Raw genomic sequence first — 17,198 nt, 5'->3', positions numbered from 1 at the left:
TCCAAATGCCTATCCAGTGCCCGCTTAAATGACCATAAAGAAGGAGAGTTCACCACTGATACGGGCAGGGCGTTCCATGAACTCACAACCCGCTGTGTGAAGAATCTACCCCTAACATCTGTCCTATACCTACCACCCCTTAATTTAAAGCTATGTCCCCTAGTAACACCTGACTCCATTAGCGGTAAAAGGTTCTTAGTATCTACCCTATCTAAACCCCTAATCATCTTATACACTTCTATCAGATCTCCCCTAAACCTTCTCTTCTCCAATGAGAACAGCCCCAAGTGCCTCAGCCTTTCCTCATCTTAAGTGGCATTACGTTTCAGATATTATCGCACAGGGGCTCACACGTGGAGACAGTCTTTATATGAAGCATTAAGACCAAGTCCAAACAGCAATAACATCCAATGTGTACGCTAACCCGAGGTCGGCGGAATGTTATTTTGCCCATCAGGTTAGAGTCATAGTCATGGGAAACAGACCCTTCGGTCCAACCAGTCCATGCCAACCATAGTCCCAAAGTAAACTAGGTTGAAACTAAAATGCATTTGGCTCCTATCCCTCCAATCATTCTTTATTCATGTACTTATGTCAATGTCTTAAACATGGTAACTGTACCTAGTTCTTCTGGCAGTTCATTCACTCCACTCACACACTACCCTCTGTGTAAAATAAATTGCCTCCTCATGTCTTTATTTACATCTTTCTCTTCCCACCTTCAAAACATGTCCCCTAATCTTGAAATCCCTCATCCTTGAAAAAGGACACTTGCCATTCATCATATCTATGCCCCTCATGATTCGATAAGGTCATCCCCCAATTTCCTACCCTCCAGTGAAAGAAGTCCCAGGCTATCCAACCTCTCCTTATAACTCAAACTCTCCATTCCCAGCAACATGCTGGTGAATCATTTCTCAACCCTCTCCAGCTTATTAATATCCTTCCTATAACAGGGTGACCAGACCTGGACACAGTGTTCCAACAGAGGCCTCACCAATGTCCTGTACAACCTCAACATGATGTCCCCACTCCCATAGTCTATGGTCTGAGCAATGGAGGCAATGTGCTAAGCGCCTGAACCACCCTGTTTATCTGAAATGCAAATTTCAAAGGATTATGTACCCGAACCTCTAAGTCTCCCTGTTCTACAACACTACCCAGGACTCTACCATTAATTGTATAAATCCTGCTCTCGTTTGTTTTATCAAAATGCAATTCCTCACATTTATCCAAATTAAACTCCAACTGCCACTCCTCAGCCCATTGATCCAAATGATCAAGATCTCTCTGTAATCTTAGAGAACTTTCTTCACTATCCACTATACCATGAAATTAGATTGCCTCAACCGTTGTTTTTAATCTAGTAGTCTCCATAGCTGAGGAACACAATGGGAGGCATTAGAGAAGTTAAGAATCAGTGGTTAGCACTGCTGGCTCACAGTGCCGGGGACCCAGGTTTGATTCCAGCCTCGGGCGACTGTCTGTGTGGTGTTTGCACACTCTCCCTGTGTCTGCGTGGGTTTCCTCCAAGTGCTCCGGTTTCCTCTCACACTCCAAAGATGTGCAAGTTAGGTGGATTGGCCATAGTGTTCCGGGATGTGTATGTCAGGTGCATTAGTCAGGGGATATTGGATAATGGTGTTTAGATCAGAGTGGTGCTGGAAAAGCACAGCAGGTCAGGGAGCATCCGAGGAGTAGCATTTTTTGCAAAAGCCCTTCATCAGGAATGGAGCATTCCTCCAGGATAAAGGGGTAGCCATGGGCACCTGTATGGGCCCCAGCTATGCCTGTCTCTTTGTTGGCTACGGAGAACAGTCCACCTTCCATAGTTACACTGGCACCACTCCCCACCTCTTCCTCCACTACATTGATGACTGCGTCGGCGCCACCTTGTGCTCCCGCGGGGAGGTTGAGCAGTTCATCAACTTCACCAACACATTCCACCCCGACCTGAAATTCACCTGGACTATCTCTGACACCTCCCTCCCCTTCCTGGACCTCTTCATCTCCATTAATGATGACCGAAGACCACCCCTGATATTGGATAATAGGTTAGGGGAATGGGTCTGGGTGGGTCACTCTTCAGAGGGTCGGTGTGGGACTTGTTGGGCCGAGGTGCCTGTTTCCACACTGTAGGGGAATCTATGATCGCAAAGCCAAATTTGCATGTGACCACCTCCCTACTTGGTCACTTTGTACTGAGGTATGGCTTTGAGACTTTACAGTAAAATACACATTTCATTTTAATAACCACCTCAGCTCCAATCACTTCCTGAGCCAATGCAACCTCGTGCTTGTGTGAGTTTCAATAATTTGGGACAACCAAAAATCCTCAGCGAGATACCTGAGCTTTCAGCAGTACGGAATGCTCCGGGTCACAAAAATGCAACCTGATTCTTACATTCTTAGAAATACGGAGATATTTTTAAGTTTAAAGCGTACTGATAAGTATGAAATAAAACATCAGATCCACACGAGTGCAATTGATCTAAAAACTCAGAGACGAACACAGCTTTAGTTAAAGTGTGTATGAAAATGACTCCAGAGCAAGGATGCTCTGTTAACAGTGTTGATCACCCCCCTAGCTTGGCCATTGCCAGCTACTTAGACTGGGCAAGGATCTTAGAAGAAACCAAGGAGGTCTGGGCAGCTTTGAAATCCCACAGATGAGAAATCCCCCGCGATACCTTCTGCAAAAGACTGGCTGAAGCTGCTCAGCAATGGGCAGGGATTGCCTGAGAATGCTCAAGCATTTCCCATTCGAGTTACAACACCAGATTGGAAGATGCTCACTGCACTATTCCAGAATCAAATTGGACTTATATAGAGATGTGGGGAGCCATTGGCTTCAAAGAAATTAGCAAGCAACTACATTCGGGCAAATCTTGAATTGTAGAACAACGGTTCACCTTTCCTGAGAAGGCAGACACCTGAGAAAACAGCAGTCTATAGTAAAGAAATATTGGCTAATTGGGAATTGGCACATCTATTCTTGCCCTGACAGTGAATCTGAATTTTAGCACTGAATCCCCTGATTCAGAAAAAGCAACATGTCAAAACAAGCCAAAATATCGCATTCTGCACTGGGAGCAGACTGTGGATTGATCAGTTTTGATAAATTAATCCAATCGCCCTTGCCGTAAAGGCATGAGTGAGTGAGTTGTCAGACAAATTACACCATCCAGCTTGTGCTGTTCTAAATTTACATCTGGTATCATATTCCAATCCCCACAATCCGACATTGACACATCGCATTTTGAATGTAGAACAGCATTCCAAGACATCGAGGCAGAAAACAGGCACAAGGAGGAGTTGAGGGGGCTGACTGTGACATTGTCCAGCAAGCTGCCTTTTGAGATGAGTCTTAATATAAGGAGCATTGCCATTAACTGTAGCAGACTCAAATATTCCTATAAACCTCTCTGCTTCTTCACATCTCTCCCCTACTTAAACATTACCAAGTTTGTCACATGACATAATATCTCCTTCAATGGATTAGTGTTATTTCTTGCCCCAGTTAAAACTCCAAATCACATTGTGTTTTCTCCATTTAAGGTACTGACTGGATGTGTGCTTCAGTTCTGTGATACTAATCACACTCACTCCTCACGGAAACTGCAGCGATTGGGAGACTGTAATACTCTGCGCTCAGTACAATACATGGTAATGTCATTTCATAAAATCTTAGAATCATCGTAGAATACCTACAGTGTGGGGACAGGCCATTCAGCCCATTCATCCACACTGACCCTCTGAAGAGCATCCCACCCACACCCGGTCCTTTACCCTATCCCTGTAACCCCGCATTACCTATGGCTAATCCACCTAACCTGCACATCCCCAGACAATATGAGCATTTTAAGATGGCCAATCTACCGAATCTGCACAACCTTGGACTGTGAGAGGAAACTGGAGCACCCGGAGGAAACCACGTTGACACAGGGAGGATGTGCAAACTCTGTAATGCCCTCCTCAGGAGACAGATACGTGCCTGCAACCGACAGAGTACCCTTCATTGTCCAGTACTTCTCAGGAGCTGAAAAACTACGCCATGTTCTTCGCAGCCTGCAACACATTATTAACGAGGATGAGCAGCTCGCCAAGACCTTCCCCACACCTCCACTTCTCATCTTTAAACAACCACCAAACCTCAAACATATCACTGTTTGTGGCAAACTGTCCAGCCTTCCAGACCACATCGGCCACAACACCGTACGACCCAGCCATGGCAACCACTGCAAGACTTCAGACGGTCAACACTGATACCACCAATACACATGGGACACCACCCACCATGTATGCGGCAGGTACTCATGCGACTTGGCTAATGTTGTCTATCTCATACGCTGCAGGTAAGGATGCCCTGAGGCATGGTACATTGATGAGACCAAGCAGACGCTATAACAGATAAATGGACACCACGTAACGATCACCAAACAGGGGTGCTCCCTCCCACTTCAGCAGTGCTAGACATTTGGCCTCGGATCTTCAGCTGACCATCCTTCAAGGCAGAATTCTGGATAGGCAACAATGCAAAGTGGCCAACAGAGGCTGATAGCCAATAGTACCATGGGGTACCCATGGTGGGGAATGGCCTCAACCGGGACCTTGGGTTCATGTCACCCTACAGGTGACCCCACTACACTATACACTTTCTTGCACACACAAGCACACATACACACACGCTCTTACATACTCACACACTCACGCAGACCCTCTCTCATACACGCACTGTCTCTTATACACACACATACATGCAACCCTCCACATTCACACTCACGCACACATCCTCTCACAAGCTTATGCTCCATCACAGTCACAAACACACTTCACCACGCTTGCACACATGCAAACACACACTCTCTCATGTGCACAAGAACATGCACACACTCACTCTGTCTCTCTTGCACTCACACACACACACACACATAAGTCTATGCAGTGAATTTGTATATGCAGAGTTATATTTGCAGATACATTCTATTTTGCGCAAAAAATGCACAAACTGCAGGCAGTTAATGCAGTCAGTCAATCCATGTAATATATTTTAAATTCCACTTTGGAAATGGAACTGGTCTGACTCAAGATTATGATACAGACAGACTCTATCCTCACACCATTAATGCATTGTCTGAGCTGAGATGTCGCCATTTTTTTTAATAAAGTCTTAAGTCATCTGAAGAATGTGACTTAAAAGAAGTTCTGGGATTTATATATTAATGAACCGAAACCTGCAACCCATTCTAAAAGATGAAAGACTGAACAACAATCTTGGTTTGTTCAGTATATCACTGTAATCTTTGGCTATAAATTCTGTGCCTTATGATCTTATACTCCACAACCACCTGATGAATGAGTGATGCTCTGAAAGCTAGTGCTTCCAAATAAACCTATTGGACTATAACCTGGTGTTATGCGATTTTGTCACCTCTCCCCCTTCCCCAGTACAATACCAGCTCCTCCAAATACACACAGACAGTCACCCAAGGCTGGAATCGAACCAGGTCCCTAATGTTGTGAGGGAGCAATGCTAGCTAGCTACTAAGCCACCATGCCGCCCACAAGTCTCTCACAAGGTCATGCAACTGAGAGAGCTTCCTTCTCAATCACAGCTGCAGTGTCTGCAATGCTCATGATGCATAATAGATTGATTTGCAATGTTCGTCTGGTTATTCCTGGAAGAGTCCAGCTCCAAAACATAGATCTGAAGGACCAGCTGCCAAATACAGTGATCTAGGGCATCTGTGGATGTCAGTACATTCTTGAACCTCTGAAAAGCATTCTCTCGATGTGGTCTCCAATATCATTCTTGCATCTTCTTGAGAAGTTGTCTCAGGGATTCTATTCTGAATGAAGCAATAATTGTACCAATTGGTTATCAAACAATCTTTGGAGGTCATGAACTGACTTTAGAGTGGAGATCTCCTTCATGGCGATGGTCTTCTCAGTCCTCCATAATACCATCATTGTTGACTCAACACTCACATCCTCTCTCACTAAGGAAATACATTCTTGGTAGAGATCACACTTGTTATTCAGGGAGTGCCCTTCTGCTTGTAAGCACTTGATCACAATATGCATTCCCTGATCATTATCCTTGAGTGTTTCCTAATGTGTCAACAAGTCATGAATGTGTTTGAAAATGTCATTTGGAATTGTGTGCAGAAGGAAGCCTTTCCAAGGAATCATGTGACTTAACAAGTTACCTGGTGAAGTAGCTGCTGATTATTGAGGTTTATTAGCTAAGAGGAGCCCAGGGGCCAGCAGCAGCTGGACAATGATCCATTTCCGCAGGTGTGATGTTAAGTGGCTTAGAATTTGTTACAGCCTCTCGTTTATTTCTTAAATCTCACTGCAAACAGTCTGGGGGGCTTTGTATCTCAAGTTGAGACAGTAATGGAGAGAGTGTGCAAAATCCTAGCAAAAGGAAACAATTGTGATTTTATCAATTTAACGAGGAATTCTAAACTAAGATAGGAGTGATGTTTCACTGGGGTTGATTGTCTGTAAATTATATTGCTGGAAAAAAGGTTGAACTTTTCTTTTTTGCCTTTAAAATTTAAGTTAAGAGACATCCAATTTGTCTTATGTATATATTATATGTCTTTGTTTTATTTTGTCTGTTAAACCTATAGTAAAAGTTCAGTCTGTTCTACAACAATGCGTGTTTCCTGAGTGCGAATTGGCTTTAACACGATTGAAGAATTTAGACTGTTATTTGTAGAACACAACCTTTCTTAATGTGTATTGGTTATAACGCAATTCTGGCCCCAATAGTTTAAGTGGCACGGTTATTAGATTACTTACAGTGTGGAAACATGCCCTTCGGCTGAAGCGCAACCCACCCACACCCATTCCCCAATTTACCCCTAACACTATGGGCAATTTAGCATGGCCAATTCACCTAACCTGCACATTTTTAGATTGTGGGAGGAAACCGGAGCACCCGCAGACACGGGGAGAACGTGCAAACTCCGCACAGTCAGTCGCCTGAGGCGGGAATTGAACCTGGGTCTCTGGCACTATGAGGCAGCAGTGCTAACCACTGTGCCACCGTGCCGCCCACTACTGTGTCATTTTCTTGTAAAGTGAGATCGCGTGAGAATGTAACAATCGTGTTATATCAGAACCGACTGTATATTGACACTTTTACATAAATATGGTCAGTGACTGGCCACCACGGTAATCAAATTGCAAACATAAACCTACGGTCTATCTATTCATAACAACATTGTTATTGAGACAATGTCCAGCAGAGCAATGAGGAGGAACTGCATGGTGATCCCTGTCCTTTGAAATCCTGAGATATTCTGTCACCATGTCCATATGATACAATCACAGAGGGTGATGCTTACGGTACACTTCAGTGTTAACCCTTTCAGAGCCTTATATCCTTGTTCAAAGGCAGTCCAAATCATTACAGGGTTAAAATAAACTAATTGCATATCGTTTAGTTTTTTTAAAATTGAATTCAAATTCCACCTTCTGCCATTGTGGGATTTGAACCTGGGTCACTATAACATTATATGGGTCATTGGATTAACAGCACAGCAATAATACCACTAGATCATCACCTCCCCTTAAAAAATCCATCTGGTCCATTAACATTCTTCAGGGAAGGAAACTGCCAACCTTACCTGGTCTGACCTACATGACTCCAGACCCACAGCAATGGGGTGGACTCTTAAAAGCCCTCTGGGCAATTAAAGATGGGCAAGTGGCACCTACATCCCGTGAATGAATAAAAAAACGTTGTTTTGCTCTACAATAGGGTACACGCACGAGGATAAGGATTCATTTATTTAATTTGTAAAATTTTTCTTCAAGAAAGATATTAACTTGGGGAAATAAATAGTGATGTCTTGAAAAGAGTCCATATTACAGAAGAGGAGGTACTGGAGATCTTAAAATTCATAAAGGTAGATAAATTCAGGGACCTGATCACGTGTATTTCAGAACATTGGGGGAAGCTCAAAAGAGATTTCTGGCCCCTTGCTGAAATATTTCTATCAACTTCCAGGCATCAGGGAGGTGCCTGAAGACTAGAGGGTGGCTAATGTGCTGCCATTGTTGATTAGGGGACTACAGACTGGTGAGCCTGACATCAGTGGGGGATAAGCTGTTGGAAGGAATTCTGAGGAACAGGATTTACTTGCATTTGGAAAGACAGAGACAGATTAGAGATCATCAACATGGCTTTGGGAAATTGTGTCTCACTAAACTGATTGAGTTTTTGAAGAGATGACAAAGATGATTGATGAGGCAGAGCGGTAGAGGTTGTCTATATGGACTTCAGCAAGGCATTCATCAAGATTCTGCATAGTAGACTGGTTAGTAAGGTTAGATCATTGAGTATACTTAAGACCGAGATAGATAGGTTCTTGAGTAACAAGATGATCAAGAGTTACAGAGAGAAAGTGGAAGAATGGGGTTGTGAAACCTATCAGCCATGATTGAATGGCAGCGCAGACTCGATGGGTTGAATGGCCTAATTTATGTTCCTAGGTCTTACAGTCTTATGATCTTATCACAGAGAATCGAGGGAGAGTGAGCCAATTGGATACAAAATTGGCAAAAAGATAGTAGACAGAGGATGGTGGTAGAGCGTTATTTTTCAGACTGGAGCCCTGTGGTGTATCACAAGGATCAATGCTGGATCCACTGTGTTTTTATTATTGATACAAAGGATTTGGATGTGATTATAGGATTAATTCTTAATAAACTTGCAGAAGACACCAAAATTGGTGATGTAGTGGACATTGAAGAAGGTTATCTCAGGGTATAACGGGATCTTGATCAGACAGGCCAGTAAGCAGAGGAGTGGCAAATGGAGTTTAATTTAGATAAATGTGAGGTGCAGCATTTTGGGAGGGCAGGACTTATGTACTTCGTAGTAGGGACCTGGGGAGTGTTGCCAAACAAAGAGACCTTGGGGTACAGGTGCATAGTTCCCTAAAAGTGGAGTTGCAGGTAGACAGGGTGGTGAAGAAGGCATTTGGCACGCTTGCCTTCATTGGTGTGTGCATTGAGTAAAGGAGTTGGGAGGACATGTCATGGCTGTACAGGACATTGGTTTGGCCACATCTAGAGTACTGTGTTCAATTCAGGTCTTCCACGTTTAGGAAAGATGTTGTTAAAGTGAAAAGGTTTCAGAAAAGATTTACAAAGATGTTGCCAGAGTTTGAGCGATAGAGAGAGGCTGAATAGGCTGGGGTTGTTTTCACTTGAGCATCAGAGGATGAGGGGTGACCTTATAGTTTTATAAAATCATGAAGGGTATGGATAAGGTGAATAACCAAGGTCTTTGCCCCAGTATAAGGAAATCCAAAACTAGAAGACATAGATTTAAGGTGAGGGGGGAGAGATTTTAAAGGGACCTAAGGGGCAACTTTTACACACAGAGGGTGGGATGGGTTTGGAATGAGCTGGCAGAGGAAATGGTGGCGGCTGGTACAATTACAACACTAAAAAGGCATCTGGATGGGTACATGAATAGGAAGGGTTTGGAGGGATATGGGATGGGTGCTGGGAAATGTGACTAGATTAATTTAGGATATCTGGTCAGAATGAATGAGCTGAACTGAAGGATCTGTTTCCATGCTGTATAACTCTATGATTGTATCTACAGAAATGCACAATATGTTTATTGATAACAGAATGTTTATTAATATCTTGACTTTCCATAAACTTATCCTTTAAAACGGTCTATCGATCTCAAAAAGCCCTTCCGATTACCAAGTCCGGCTCCTTGTGGGTGCCTCTTTCTGGTGACTGTGTGAGCAGGTATGACGATGTCTCACACCTACCAACACTGTGGTTCTGAGGCAACTGATTTATGTTGGCAAATCACTGAATTGCTCAGTTTCCATCCAGGTGACCACCCTTGGGACTTGAATGGGAATGTCATGAGAGGCCATTGCTCGATGTAAGATGGGCAGTGATAAAACACCTGCAAAGGTAGGTAAATGACAGGCATAGCACTCCACTAATTTTACAGACCACCCTGCCTCCTGCTGGCCAGTCACCGTGATAGGGATGGGTGAGGGTGGGGGGGGGGGGGGGGGGGGGGGGGGGGGGGGGGGGGGGTGTGAGGGAATTTTCCAGCCTAGGGTTCTGGCTTTGTCCAGAATGGGAGAATGCCTCCAGTTAGAATGGTTTCCTTGAAGTGTGGGCTGATAATGATGTTACAAGGGATCTTGGCTTCAGGAATGATGTGACGACGATCTCCATCCTTAACCAATGACATTGAATGAAAGTTGGGTAAAAGTCAAATTCAGCAGAAAAAGAGAAATAAAGATAATGGAAGAGGCCGAGAGGGGAAAAGAGGCAGGATTGTAAAGCAAGAATTTTTAAAAAAAATATACTTGTTACTGTTTAAAAACAATTACTAACAATTTATGAATGAGATTCCAGTCTAAATTCCTCTCCATGTCATGGCTCAAGAGTTTCAGGGACGCTGTGGAAACACCAATCTAGACGTTAAATAAAATCTGAAAGAACTGTGAATGCTGTAAATCAGAAGCCAAAAACAGAAGTTGCTGGAAAAGCTCAATAGTTCTGGCAGCACCTGTGAATAGGCACTCTTTCTGAGGAATGGAGTTAAATAATTAGGATAAAGTCATTGTGGAAAGCTTTGGCAGGTAACAGCATAATGACCACATATTAGTGACTCGATTCAAAAACAGGAATGACTGTCAGAGCTGGGCAAGTCTGGCAGTATCTGTGGAGAGAAATCAGTTAACGTTTCGGGTACAGTGAGCTGAGGAAGTTCAGTTCTGCGGAAAGGTCACTCGGCCCGAAACCTTCACTCTGATTTCTCTCCACAGATGCTGCCAGACCTGCCGAGCTTTTTACAGCCATTCCTGTTTTTGAATCGAGTCACTAATATGTGGTCATTGTGCTGTTACCTCCAAAGCTTTCCACAGTGATTTATCTGAATTATTTAACATCGCCATACCTCAGAAAGTGTGTCTATTCAAGGAGCAGACTTCTCATTTCAAAATGCGTCCACCATTTTGTCACTATCCAAAAAGTAAGCGTTCCGTCGGCAGTGCTGCAGGGAAATTCAATGTTTTGCTTCAATGTTTTCTTTATGAAATCATGCCTTGGCCGAGTTGCTGAATACAAATTGTATAAGTCACTCAGTTAGAATTGACATTGTCTCGCTGATGGAGATTTCTACCTGTTCCATAGCAATAACACAGTTAAGCTGGAATAGAAATGAAGCCCTGGTGGAAACAGACAGCACACTGCAATGTGTTTGTCAGCTTCCTAATCCCAACTGCGGTGGGAAACATGCTGGAACATTCAGTCCAATCATTAGCAGATAGGAAAGAGGAAAGCAAATGTAAGCCAACAGCAACAGTTGAAGAACTGTCCTTGTACCGTTCTGAGAACACAGGCTGTTTCTGTGCATTTAATATCCTCATTTTGCCAGCTGTCACCCCTTTACTAATGTGGAATTAGTTTCCTTTAGCTTCTCATGTTTGTCAACGCAAAGGGAGATTTTAGTAACAAGAACCAGCATTCTGATTCCATCATCGCAACTTCAAAAGGTTTCTCTAAAAGAGACATGTCAACAAAAAAAAAACGAGCATGAAACTTGTCCGATTGTCTTAAAATCCTAAGTGTTTCACTCACTTTCTGTTTGGAAAAAGAACCACTGTCTTTAGAATTGGACCATCAGCACTAAGCAACAAGAGAGAATTGAACATGAATCAGCATCCTCATGGGGTCTCATTGGCCAGAAAGTGAACTGGGCCAAACATAGCAATACAGTCATGCAGCCTGGAAACAGACCCTTCGGTCCAAACAGTCCACACCAACCAGACATCCCAAACTAAACTGGTCCCAAGTGTCCGCATATCCCTCCAAACATTTCCTATTCATAAACTTATCCAAATGTCTTTTAAACATTGTAACTGTACCCACATCCACCAATTCTCCGGCAGTTCATTCCACAACCACTCTGTGTAAAAGTTACCCATCGTGTCCATTTAACATCTTTCCTCCTCACTTTGAACTCCCCTACCCTAAGGAAAAGACCTTTGCCATTCATCTTATATATGCCGCTCATGTTTTTAGAAACCTCAACCAGGTCACCTCCCAACCTCCTATTCTCCGGTGAGAAAAGTCCCAGTCTAGCCAGCCTCTTCCTGTAACTCAAACTCTCCATTCCCACCAACATGCTTAATAACGTCTCCAGCTTTATAACGTCCTTCCTGCAGTAAGGTGGCCAGAAGTGCACACAGTACCCCAGAAGAGGCCTGACCAACGTCCTGGACGACCTCAACATGAGGTCCCAAATATATTGTGGCTACAAGAACAAGAGAGAGGCTAGGGCTACTCTAACTCATGTGTCTTTACTCCCCAGTGCCTGGCAACCATTTGTAAGGCACAGATCAGGAGTGTAATAGGGTACTGTCCAATTGCCTGGAGAAGTGCAGCTCCAACAGCACTCAAGAATCACAATATGGTTCAGGACTAAGCTTGATTGGCACCACATCCATCACCATAACAATTGATTCATTCAGCCAGCTATGCACAGTGGCAGCATTGTGTGCCATCTATAAGCTGTACTGTGGCAATTTATCATTGTAGATTTGACAGCACCTTCCAAACATATGAGCTCTGCAACTAGTAGGCCAAGGGCAGCAGCTGCTTGGGAACATCAGCTCCAAACTGCACACCATCCTGGCCTTGAACGCTCTTCCTGTTCTATAGTTGCTGTGCCAAACTCCTGCCTGTCTGGGCAGATGCCCCTGATGTTGGGTATTTTAATTGGGGTGGCTGTGACAATGCCACAATGGGGGCGCGGGGGTGGGGAGCAAGGACATTGAATGCTTAATTTCATGAAAACTGACTGGCACTTCAACTGAGAGGATTATAACTATCAGGAATACAAAATAACTTTTACAAATATTAATTACAATTTGGAAGGTGTTAAACCTGTGCATGAAAAAAGAAGTCTCAAAGTCAAAGCTGTGGAATGTCACAGTTAATGGCCAGCCAAATATAGCTAACAGCATAACTGGCAGTGGGTGGGTCTCAAGTGGTTTCCTTGGCTTTATCTCAAAAATACGTTTGTCTGAGGGATGTAATCTCTTTCTTCACTTGCACCATTGTCATGGCGACCAACTAAGAAGGCAGCAAGTGTCGATCGTTTGGAGAATTGGGAAAAAGAAAAGGATTTGCCAATCTGCAGGACAAAATCCAAGTCATTTGGATTTTTATTAATTATGTCTGCATTTATATAACCGTTCACAGCGAAATGTCTCAATGCACAACAGAATACTGTCTTTTTGAAGTCAAAGGGTGCTGTTATGTTAGGACATAGGCAGCCACCCATGTCTCATGATTAACAATGAGATGAATGATCAGTAACTTGTTGCGATATTGTTAGATTGTGATAGATTACTGGCTGAGTTTCTACTTCAGGACTTAAGTACAGCTCTGTACTATCCTCCTTTATGTTACACCAGACCTATTGTAGGCTACATTACTAGCATGTAAAACAATTGTTGTTTCAAACTGTTGCTGTTTAGAATTTAATGCAGAGCAATGTATCGTGGTCTCAAGAGAACACGTATTGCCGTGTGTGCATTGTGATGGACCTTCAGGCCACCTCTTCAGCCTTAGCCATCTAGGTTAGCACTTTATTTCCCTCCCCCGCAATCAGAGTCTCACACAATGAAAGCAATGGGTTAATTAAATAGAAACATATGAACAGCAGCTCCAATCTTGCTCTGAGCTGTGAGTCACCAGCTGTCGGAGAAACATGAATCCCTTTACTTCATCACATTGTTAATTGTGTATGCAGAAGGGAAATCTCTGAAGGAGCCACCACTAATCAAGAGCAACACAGACTCCCAAATCCCCCATTCCCCTGCGTGTACATCTTATTGAGCAAAACATGTCTATTTATAAACAGAATGGATAACATTCCAGTTGTTTGGTAACGCAGTACTGGAACATTACTCAGAAAAGACACACTTTGTCAAAGCTGCTCCTCTTGGGCTAATCAGGTCGTGACACAAGAATATCACTGTAAAAGGGAATAACATTTTAAATTGCGAGTGAAGACAGTGTTGTTTGGTCGGACTGTGATTGGTAGAGATGTAGCCATGGAGAATGCACCGCCTAAACAGTAGCAGCAGTTAACTGCCAATTTGTTTAAATTTAAACCAGTCAGGTCAAGCCATTGCCTTTGAGGAATGAACCAAAAAATTGCTGTCACAGGTTTTACATTAAAACAGGCACTATGTGTGGACATGTTTATCTATTCTGTCTGCAAAGAACAGGGTGCTATTATATTAATATACATAGCTTCCAACATATACAAATGCACCTCTCTGCCAATCTATACAAGTACACCTCACTGCCACTATGATCTTCAATTGATTTATGTTGTAATTTTATTTTTAGCGCACTCGGGACTATTTAGCAAACGCTGTCCTATCCCAGAGTCAGGTTTAATGCTAGACACTGTATTCTGAACATGGGCTGGCTCTGTGCACATTAAACATTGTGAACTGCTGAGCTCAAATTGTTTAGTTATGAATGTTAAGTGACTTCAGTCTAAACAATTAACAGCTTACAACAATACAATTATTACTTATTAATAATGGGGAAAATAGAAGATAAAACTCATCAGCCCCTAGTTTTTCATACAATATTTAGTACAACTTGTAGTCTGTTATCCATTGGCAATATTTCTCAGTATTTGAAATGTTAATTAACACTCGTAGGGTTTATTAGCACGAGAAAGGCTAACTCCTAGAAATGATACAATTGTTCAAACCTCCATTTAAAAAAAACTTCCTGCGTGATGTGGGAATTGCAGGAGACCTTCCTGTCTGCTGGATACCTGCTTATGGAGGAATTGTCCTCTGGGTTCCTGAATTCGAGCAGCATTACGGATGAGATGAACAATGTATCATGAGGGAAGTGCAGCCAAAGCCAAGTCTATTGTACCCTGGGTGGCTCTGATGTCGAGTGGGTGCTCATGGCAACTGCAAGAGCATTGGTGATTTGATAGACGGTATCAGTGTTCCTGTGACTACAAATGTGAATCCAGAATGGGGAGTTACTTCCCTGTGACCAGAATCAAGGAGGGAATTGACCAGTGGCTGAGCACTCTGAGGGATGTAGGATGGACAGTCATCCTCCATATTGGGATGGACAACACAGAGAGAAAGAGAAATGCGGTCCTGCAGTCAAAACAGAGGGAGCTACATGGGAACTGAGCAGGAAATCCCTCAACAGTGACAATCTCTGGATTGCTTCCATACACAAGTTAATATAGGATCCAGTGGAGACAGCAGATGAGTCCATGACTTGAAAGATGATGCAGGATGGAAGCCTTTAGATTCTTGGGATATCAGGGCTTATTCTGGGAGAAGTGGGACCTGTACTAACCGAATAGATCACAGCAAAATAAAACCAGCACTGGGGATTTTTGCAAAGGGGGGAGGGCGGGGGTTTGCTTGTACTATTGGGGAGGCTGTAAATTAACCTGGTACAGAGTAGGAAACAAGAGATAATATCAGAAAGATGTATACCACAGTGCACGGGAGAGATATGGAGGACTTGGATCGAGAATAGTCAGTGAACAGGTGTGATCAGCATATGGGAGAAAAGAGAGTGTGGTGCTAGAAAAGCACAGGAAATGCTGATGAAGGGCTTCTGCCCAAAACGTCGATTCTCCTGCTCCCTCGGATGCTGCCTGACCTGCCGCGCTTTTCCAGCACCACACTCTCGACTCTGACCTCCAGCTTCTGCAGCCCTCACTTTCTCCGATGGGAGAAAAGAGGCAAGTCTAAATCAGAGTTCACATCAGCACATGTGAACGCATCGATTGTAGTTAATGCAATGCATAAGTTGCCAGTGCAGGTAGACATAAGGAAATATAATGTTGTGGCTATCACAGAAATCTGGTTTGAAGAACAGACAATAGGTGCAGGAGTAGGCCATTCTGCCCTTCGAGCCTGCACCACCATTCAATATGATCATGGCTGATCATCCTTAATCAGTATCCGCTTCCTGCCTTATCCCCATAACCCTTGATTCCACTATCTTTGAGAGCTCTATCCAACTCTTTCTTAAACGAATCCAGAGACTGGGCCTCCACTGCCTTCTGGGGCAGAGCATTCCACACAGCCACCACTCTCTGGGTGAAGAAGTTTCTCCTCATCTCTGTCCTAAATAGCCTACTCCTTATTTTTAAGCTGTGTCCTCTGGTTCGGGACTCACCCATCAGCGGGCAGAAGTGGGCATTAAAATATTCCTGATGCTAGACGCTCAGACAAAATAGGAAAGAGAGAAAAAGAGGAAGTGGAACTGCACTGATTGGGGAGTACATTGCAGGACTGGGGATAGAATGCCCCAGAGGAGTCATGGACAGAATTGAATTAAGGACACATAGTTTAAACTTAAAATTGGACTGCGACTATCAGTTCAGGGGAGCAAGGGTGATGGGCAGCTGTGGTTTACATGAAATAGGGTATGTGCACATTAGTTGCATTCAGTAAAATTACTTCATTAAATACTTTTACTCAGTTGCTGCATGTTCAGGAACCTCCAACTAAATTATCTGACCAACTCTCCAGGTGGACAGAGTAAAGTGGCAGAAGTTCAAGGGTTTAACGACAGAAACAATTCCCTTCACCATTTCAGGACAGGAGACCAATATAGCCGCCAAGTGCCATGAACGCATTATTCAAACAATTCTGGTTAAAATATGTTTATTCCTGCATTGAACTCGCTCTGTAGTATATCAAAACATCAAATACCTCAGCAAATGTTACCAATCCTTCAATCAGCTGTGCCTAGTCAGATGCTGGGAGAAAGGGAAATGACAGACAGTGAATCAGTCATAAAAAGACACATTTTTAAGAAAGACTAACCTTGATTGCATACCAGAAGAACTTCCTACGACGTTGAGTCTTTTCAAAATGCAGATATGTGGTCCCAACGTCCAGTTGTCAGGTGGTGATGTGTAAGAGCACCTGGCTTCTGACTGCTACAGTACCTCACCAACACGTTAACACACTGCAATGTAAAGAGAAAACACTGAGTTCTGATGCGACTGCAGATCAGAATTTTTACATTAATTTCTCTTTCAGATGCAGACTGACTGGCTGTGGGCTCTCTGCTTTGCATCTGATGCCCACCTATCTATAAAAGCAAAATACTGC

General features: G+C 43.4%; 1 protein-coding gene across 1 annotated transcript in view; it reads right to left on the bottom strand.

The window, feature by feature from the left end:
- Positions 1-16,995, bottom strand: part of LOC132824024 (RNA-binding Raly-like protein) — a 970,546-nt gene extending 953,551 nt beyond the window's left edge. The window contains exon 1 of the mRNA XM_060838262.1: positions 16,908-16,995. The gene's annotated coding sequence lies outside the window, so the exon portion shown is untranslated. The remainder of the gene's footprint in view (positions 1-16,907) is intronic.
- Positions 16,996-17,198: the final 203 nt, after the last annotated feature.

Source organism: Hemiscyllium ocellatum, chromosome 17, assembly GCF_020745735.1.
Source record: "Hemiscyllium ocellatum isolate sHemOce1 chromosome 17, sHemOce1.pat.X.cur, whole genome shotgun sequence".
Taxonomy (NCBI): domain Eukaryota; kingdom Metazoa; phylum Chordata; class Chondrichthyes; order Orectolobiformes; family Hemiscylliidae; genus Hemiscyllium; species Hemiscyllium ocellatum.
This window is presented reverse-complemented; position numbering and strand designations above follow the sequence as displayed.